This window comes from Sturnira hondurensis, unplaced genomic scaffold (assembly GCF_014824575.4).
Source record: "Sturnira hondurensis isolate 20B ecotype Veracruz unplaced genomic scaffold, ASM1482457v3 Scaffold0011652, whole genome shotgun sequence".
Taxonomy (NCBI): domain Eukaryota; kingdom Metazoa; phylum Chordata; class Mammalia; order Chiroptera; family Phyllostomidae; genus Sturnira; species Sturnira hondurensis.
Window position 1 is genome coordinate 66780 of NW_028084283.1, and position 7164 is coordinate 73943.

The 7164-nt window shown below is 36.8% G+C and overlaps 1 pseudogene; it reads right to left on the reverse strand.

The window, feature by feature from the left end:
- Window positions 1-473: 473 nt before the first annotated feature.
- Window positions 474-960, reverse strand: LOC118996765 (peptidyl-prolyl cis-trans isomerase A-like; annotated as a pseudogene).
- Between the last annotated feature and the right edge of the window lie 6204 nt (window positions 961-7164).

Sequence of the window (7164 nt, forward strand, 5' to 3'; positions counted from 1 at the left end):
TTACAACTATAGTACATATCTAAATTTCTCAACCAAAATATGGACATCATCTTCTATCCTAGCTGTATATGCTACACATTTATACCATTATACTCTTAAAGAATCCCCAGGGATTTTTCCTTACACATAGTGATATGTTTTGAAAACTTTTCATGAGTTTGCCAAAATTTTAAGGTGTGGTATTTTATAAATTTGTGCCCCCCTTCCACAACCTCTGGGGTTTTTTTTTATTTTTCTCAAATCAATATATCGCTTTTATTGCATCTTTATTTTTGACTATTTAGCTTTTCTTTCATAATCATAAACTTAACTCTGCAATCCATGTAGAATTGGAAGGAAAATATGGGACCAAATGAACTGGGGTGGGAGCATGAAGGTTATAGAACATTCCATGCAGATGAGGGTAAAGGCGTGCTCTCCCAAGCTACAGAAGGAATTGTCTGGTGGTTAAGATAAAACACAAGTCAAATTTATTAGACTTGTCCGCAGTCAGTAATGGTGATCTTCTGGCTGCTTCTGCCATTCCTAGACCCATAGTTCTCCATGGCTGTCACAACATCTATGTTGTCTTTCACCTGGTGGAAGACCACATGCTTGCCATTCAGCCACGCAGTCTTAGGAGTGCAGATGAAAAACTGGGAACCATTGTGTTGGGTCCAGCATTTGCCATGGACAAGATGCCAGGACCTGTGTGCTTCAGGATGAAATTCTCATCATTAAATTTCTCCCCATAGATGGACTTCCCACCTGTGTCACTGTGGCATGCAAAGTCACTACCCTGGCACATAAATCCCAGAATAATTCTGTGAAAGCAGGAACCTTTCTAACCAAATTCTTTCTCCCCAGTGCATGAAAGTTTTCTGCTGTCTTTGGAAACTTGTCTGCAAACAGCTTGAAGGAGACACAGCCCAAGGGCTCTCCATCAGCAGCTATGTCTAAGATCACAGTGGGGCTGACCATGGCTGGGCACAGGAAGCTCTGGGGCAATGGTGGCTTGTGCAATGCCTGCATCTTTAAAATTTCACAAATAAGTCTGAGGAATCATTTGGCATCTTGCTGTTTCTATAGCTAGACAACTTGGATCTTATTTATCAGCCTCCTGAACTGTTTCTTTTTCCAGAAACATAGATACAATACAAAATTTCTCTGATATTTTTGTCTTTAATTGTTGTGGTTTGCTGAACCAAGGCAGTAGAATTTGATACAAGTTCAATATTGTTTTCTTCAATAGTCAACTCATCTTTCTGAGCTTGAGATACTGAAAAAACAACACCTGACCTCATCTGAACCCTGTGGGTGCATTTTTTGCCCCAAAATTTGATTTCAACAAGAGAATCACTCTCCTGAATAAGGACATTGATGGAGAAGTGAACATACACAGACCTCATCTTGTAATGAAAGGCCAGGGTGACACCCTTGATCATGTTTTGTGCATGACTGCAGATGGTGCAAATGGTGGATAGCCCCACCATCTGTCAACCCAGAACCCCTTCTTTTTCTTTCAGGGTGACTGAGTTCTACATTGGTGTGATTGAAGTCTCTCCACAGGGTGCCTCAGGCCCATCACAAAAACTGTGCATCCCTTCAGAATGGGTATTTCTTGGGATGTGGACAGTCTGATTGCTGAAAGTGGTCTTCATCCTCACAGTAAAAGTGGCAAAGAGAGCCACAACTTCTGTTTTTTAAACTTGTGAAATCCAAGTAAACTACTTAACCTACATGAGCCTCAGAGATTTTTTTTCCCATTTGTAAAATCGGGATGATATTTTCTACTCTATAAGGCTATTGTACAGGTTAAGTAAAATTATTTTTCTAACGTGCTGAGCAGTATGTTTTGCACATAGAAGAAGCTTAGTAAATCTTGAATACTGTCAATAATGCTATTATTGGTGTTATCACAATTATTCCAGTAGCACAAACAGTTCACATAACTTCTGTTAGTGTGGGCACAGCAAGTAAAGAATTTGACACTGGTAATTCATTGCCTTTGGTCTCAAAATTAAAATTCCCACCATCTATGGAGCTACAATATACTGTATAATGATTATTGTATTTTATTTGTAGATAGTCTATTGGGGTACTAGTCATAGTTATTTTTCTTAATGGTTCATATTTGAGATAGAGATGAAATGAAAATACTTTAAAAAATTATCTGTGCTACTAGTTCTCTGATTGTCATCTGTTCATTCTGCCCTTTATAACAAACAGGTTGGTGTCAGGGTTAAGAAACAACCTACAAGGGTCAGTTTCTACACCAATTGTTCATACCAAGGTGATGGTGGGCTCACTCAATTTGTTTCATGAAATATTTGAAGTGATTTAATTGGAATTCCTTCTGTATGTAGAAATGCTTTTTTTAAAGATTTTTATTTATTTATCTTTAGAGGGGAAAGGAAGGAGAGAAGGAGAGAAATGTCAATGTATGGTTGCTTCTCGTGAGTCCCCAGCTGGGAACTGACTTGCAACCCAGGCATGTGCCCGAACTGGGAATCGAACCGCGATTGTCTGGTTCACAGGCCCGCGTTCAATCCACTGAGCTACACCAGCCAGGGCTAGAAATGCTTTTTGATTAATGAGTTATTTCCTAGATTCATTTCCAAGTGTATATTTGTAATGTTTTCTATAAACCAGAGTCAGTTTTGATTTATTATAGAAAGTCATACCTTGGGTTTATGCCATGTAAAGAAAAAAAGAGAATCAAATAAAAGTAGGGGGCAAAACCCTCTCATTACAGATGGTCATTAAATTAAGATTATTAAATTAAATGTGGTTCTTGACTATAATTATAGAGAATATCAGTTGTGGATAATTACTAATGAATTAATTATACAACATTTCATGGTCAATTTCAATCTTGCATGTGTTAATAGGAAGTGCAACTTGAATTCTACTTGTGTTTATTACAATTGGTCTTATGATTTATCAATGACAAAATGAGTGGTGATTATCCCAGTAAGTAAAAATTAAAATATACATATTTCACATTCAAAGTTGATATTAATTCCAGTCTCCCCTGTGAGGCCAACTAAGAAGGAAAGTACCTTGGTAAAAGTTTGGGAAAGCAAAGCATATTATATTTAAAATATAAGTAAGCTCATTTTATAAGGATCTAATAAAATGTCCTAGTGATAAGAAATGTGTCTTCCTACCTATTGATGTCAAGTGTCAGATTAGTTCTAAAATTTAAATCCAATTTTTTTCTTGCTGGTTTTGAAATTTCATTTAAAGTCATGAGTCTTTATCTTTTCATGAAGTATGCTATAATGGATGTGATGGATGTGGTGCTTTTGATTCCTCTTCCAGCTTATGTAATAGAATTTTTCTTTCTGGAACTTGGTAATTGTAAGATTAGAATTATTTGTTTGAAAAGACAAACCATTGATCGACCTCAAACCTTTTCATCTTCAATCTCAGGTTCATCTAAACCCCAGGATAGCACCAAGGTCCAAAGTTTTTAAAGGTACACATTTCTTTTATTCCCTATTCCTCTTTAGAGAAAATAATATCAATGACAAACTCCTTATGTCTGAAATACTTCCTTTTTGTGTTCAAGGAAAGTTAAAATGGCTCTTGAATCTTTGTATGCAAAGGTGTTATTTCAGCATCTTGATTCCTAAGTCTTTAGTTTTACTCAAAGTAAGTGCATTATTGTTAAAGATGACTCAATCTTAAGTATTAATTAATTTGTGAGTTTAGTTTAAAATATCTTGTAATATCAAATATTCTGCAATCAGAGCTAGAACTTCTAAAGCAAAGTTTCTATGAAGGTCTGTAGCTTCTGGAATAGGATAATAGCAAATCAAACACAAAGTTACAAATACAAGGCTTAAGTTTTTTAAAATTACTGTAAAACATTTTTAGTTAATGAACTTGTTAAATAGGATAACAAGAGTGAATCAGTGCATCAGTGAACCAGAAACTTGAAGCCAACTATTCTGGGGATGTAATTCCCCATAACAAAAGGAAATATAAGAGAGCATGATAGATACAGAACATGTATCTACAAGTTTAAAGATCAGTATAAATGGCATTCTATGAAAATAAACACAGATAATGAAGGAAAGAAAATAAAGATTAATGAAAGAATACATACATTATTTCCTTTGTTTAACAAATTAGAGCCTACTTCATCTCAGGTACTGTTCCACACTTAGAAAAAAATGCAGGCAAAAATCTCTGCATGTAAACTCTATGAATGTATACTTACATTCTACTTGGAAAGACCTACATTGAGCATGATAAATAAATAAAATTTAATGCATTAGAGTATGCTAAATGATAAGGATAAAAATAAAACAAAGAATAAGAATTTAGAATAATGGAGTAAATTCTTCATTTTTTCCAAGGATGTGTTTATTGATTCTAGAGAGAGAAAGGGAGACAGAGAGGAACAGATTGAGAGAGAGAGAGAAAGAGAGAGGGAGAGAAACATCAATTGGTTGCCTCCTGTACACACCACAACTGGGGCTGAAACACACAACCTAGATATACATCCTCACTGGGAATTGAACCTGCAATCTTTTGGTGTATGAAAGGATGCTTCAACCAATCGAGCCACCTGGCCAGGGAAGATTCTTCACTTTGAATGTGATAGACAAGGAAGGCCTCACTGACCTGGAAACATATGTGCATTGAGGTAAAGTGAGGAAATGAACCATGCTACTGTCTAGAGGAAAAGCATCCCAGAGAAGTAATTATAACTATAAAGGCCCTTGAGTCAAGAACATACTGGATATGTTCAAGGAACAGCAAGGAAGTGCATTTTGGAGAGAACTAGAGAAGGCTAGTAGGAGATAATGTCAGAGGAAAGGAAGGATAGCTTGTATAGTTTTCTTGTCATAGTAAGAACTTTAACTTACTCTGGAAAGCCATTGAAGGCTTTTTCTCCTTTTAAGAGGAGAAATGACACTATCTGACAGGTTTTATCAAGATCACTCTTTGTGCTATGTGAAGAAAAGACTAAGAGATTAAGAATGGAAATAGAATGATTAATTAAAATGTTACTTTATTAATTTAGAAAAGAAATGATTGTGACTTGGACCAAGGTGGTAGTAGTGAAGTAGTAGAAATGTTAAAATCTGGATATATTTTGAAGTTAATGCAACAAGATTTGCTGATGGATGAAGTGTGAGAAAATGTGAACAGTCATAGATGAAGTCAAAACCTTTGACAAAAGTCACTGAAATTAACTCAAATGGCTAAGACTTCAAGAAAAAAAGTTATTGGGGAATAATAATGGGAACTGAGTTTGAATATGTAAAGCTTTAGTGACTACTTGACATCGAAGTGAAGATATCCAAAAAGCAATTGGTGATAGCTGTCTGAAAGTCAGAGAAGAGGTCTGAGCCATGATGTAGATTATAACTGAAGCACTGTGACTGCGTATGATTACCAAACAAGTAAGTATAAATAGGAAAGAGGACTGAGCTTTTGGGAAACACAACGTTTTTAGACTAAAGTAGGAAAAACTTGCAAAATGCATTAAGAAAAAAGAGTCACCCTAGTCCACTGTTGGTGGGATTGCAGACTGGTACAACCACTATGGAAAGCAGTATGGAATTTTCTAAGAAAACTAAAAATGGATGTGCCTTTTGACCCAGCAATTCCACTGCTAGGAGTATATCCTAAGAACCCTGAAGCACCAATCCAAAAGAACCTATGCACCCCGATGTTCATAGCAGCACAATTTACAATAGCCAAGAGTTGGAAGCAACCTAAATGCCCATCGGTCGATGACTGGATCAGAAAACTATGGTACATTTACACAATGGAATTCTATGCTGCAGAAAGGAAGAAGGAGCTCCTACCCTTTGCAACATCATGGATGGAGCTGGAAAGCATTATGCTGAGCGAAATAAGCCAGGCAGTGAAAGACAAATACCATATGATATCACCTTTAACAGGAATGTAAACAACAAAACAAACAAGCAAGCAAAATGTAACCAAAGACATTGAAATACAGAACGTGCTGACAGGGTCCAGAGGGTAGAGGGGAGAGAAGCACAGAGTAAAAGGGGGTGGACTCACATGAATAAGTATGAAAAACACATGGACAATAACTAAGACGGGGGGCGGAGATGGGAGGGGGGTGGGGAGCACTGGGGGGGTGCGGGGCTGGGAATACAAGAAAGAAAACTGTACTTGAACAAAAGTTAAATAAATTTAAAAAAAAAGAAAAAAAAAAGAAAAAAGAGTCAAAAAATAGGAGGACATCTCAGTGAGTACAATAATTCCTTTATTTGCAAAGTGTCTTATGGAGGAGACAGTGATAAACTCTGAAAGATGCTGTTGCTAAGTCAAATGAGAAAACAGAAAAATGACCATTGCATATGAGTTCATTAGCTACTATGAGACAGAGGATCTGATTCTCTGGAAAGCTGAGTATGAAAACCCAATGGGAGTGAATTCAAGAGGGAAAGAGAAAAGAGAAATCAGAAAGGAGTATAGACAGTTCTTTAATTTTTTTACAAAGAAAAAGAGATGTAGCATGGCAGCTGAGGATAAATCAAGCCAAGATAATTTTTGTGTGTATAATAGGACAAATAACAGTTTATGTACTGATGGAGATTATTTAGTAAAGAAGAAAAACTTTGATATTCCTGAAAGATGGTGGCATAGGTAAACATGGCTTGCCTCCTCACAAGCAATATCAAAATTACAACTAACCAACAAAACAACCATTATACAGAACCATCAGAAATTAGCTGAATTAGCTGAATTCCTACAATTATGGAATTAAAGAAGAAACCACATCAAGGCTGGTGGGAGGGACAGAGACACAAAACCAGCTGACCCCACATCCACATGTGGAGGATAAAAATTGGGAAGGATATCTCAGGAGTGAAGAGCCCCAGTCCTACACCAGGCCACCCAGCCCAGGGTTCCAGTACCAGAATCATAAGTCCCCATAACATCTACTATAGAAAACAGTGGGGATTCAGGTTGTGGAAGACAGAAACTTCTGGAGTTCCAAGCATTCTTTTTTAAAAAATATATCTTATTGATAATGCCATTACAGTTGTCCCATTCCTCCCCCTTCATTCCCCTCCACCCTACACACCCTCTCCCTCCCATATTCCCCCCTTTAGTTGATGTCCTTGTATCTTAAGTTTTTTAGCTTTTACATTTCCCATACTATTCTTGCCCTCCCCCCTGTCTATTTTC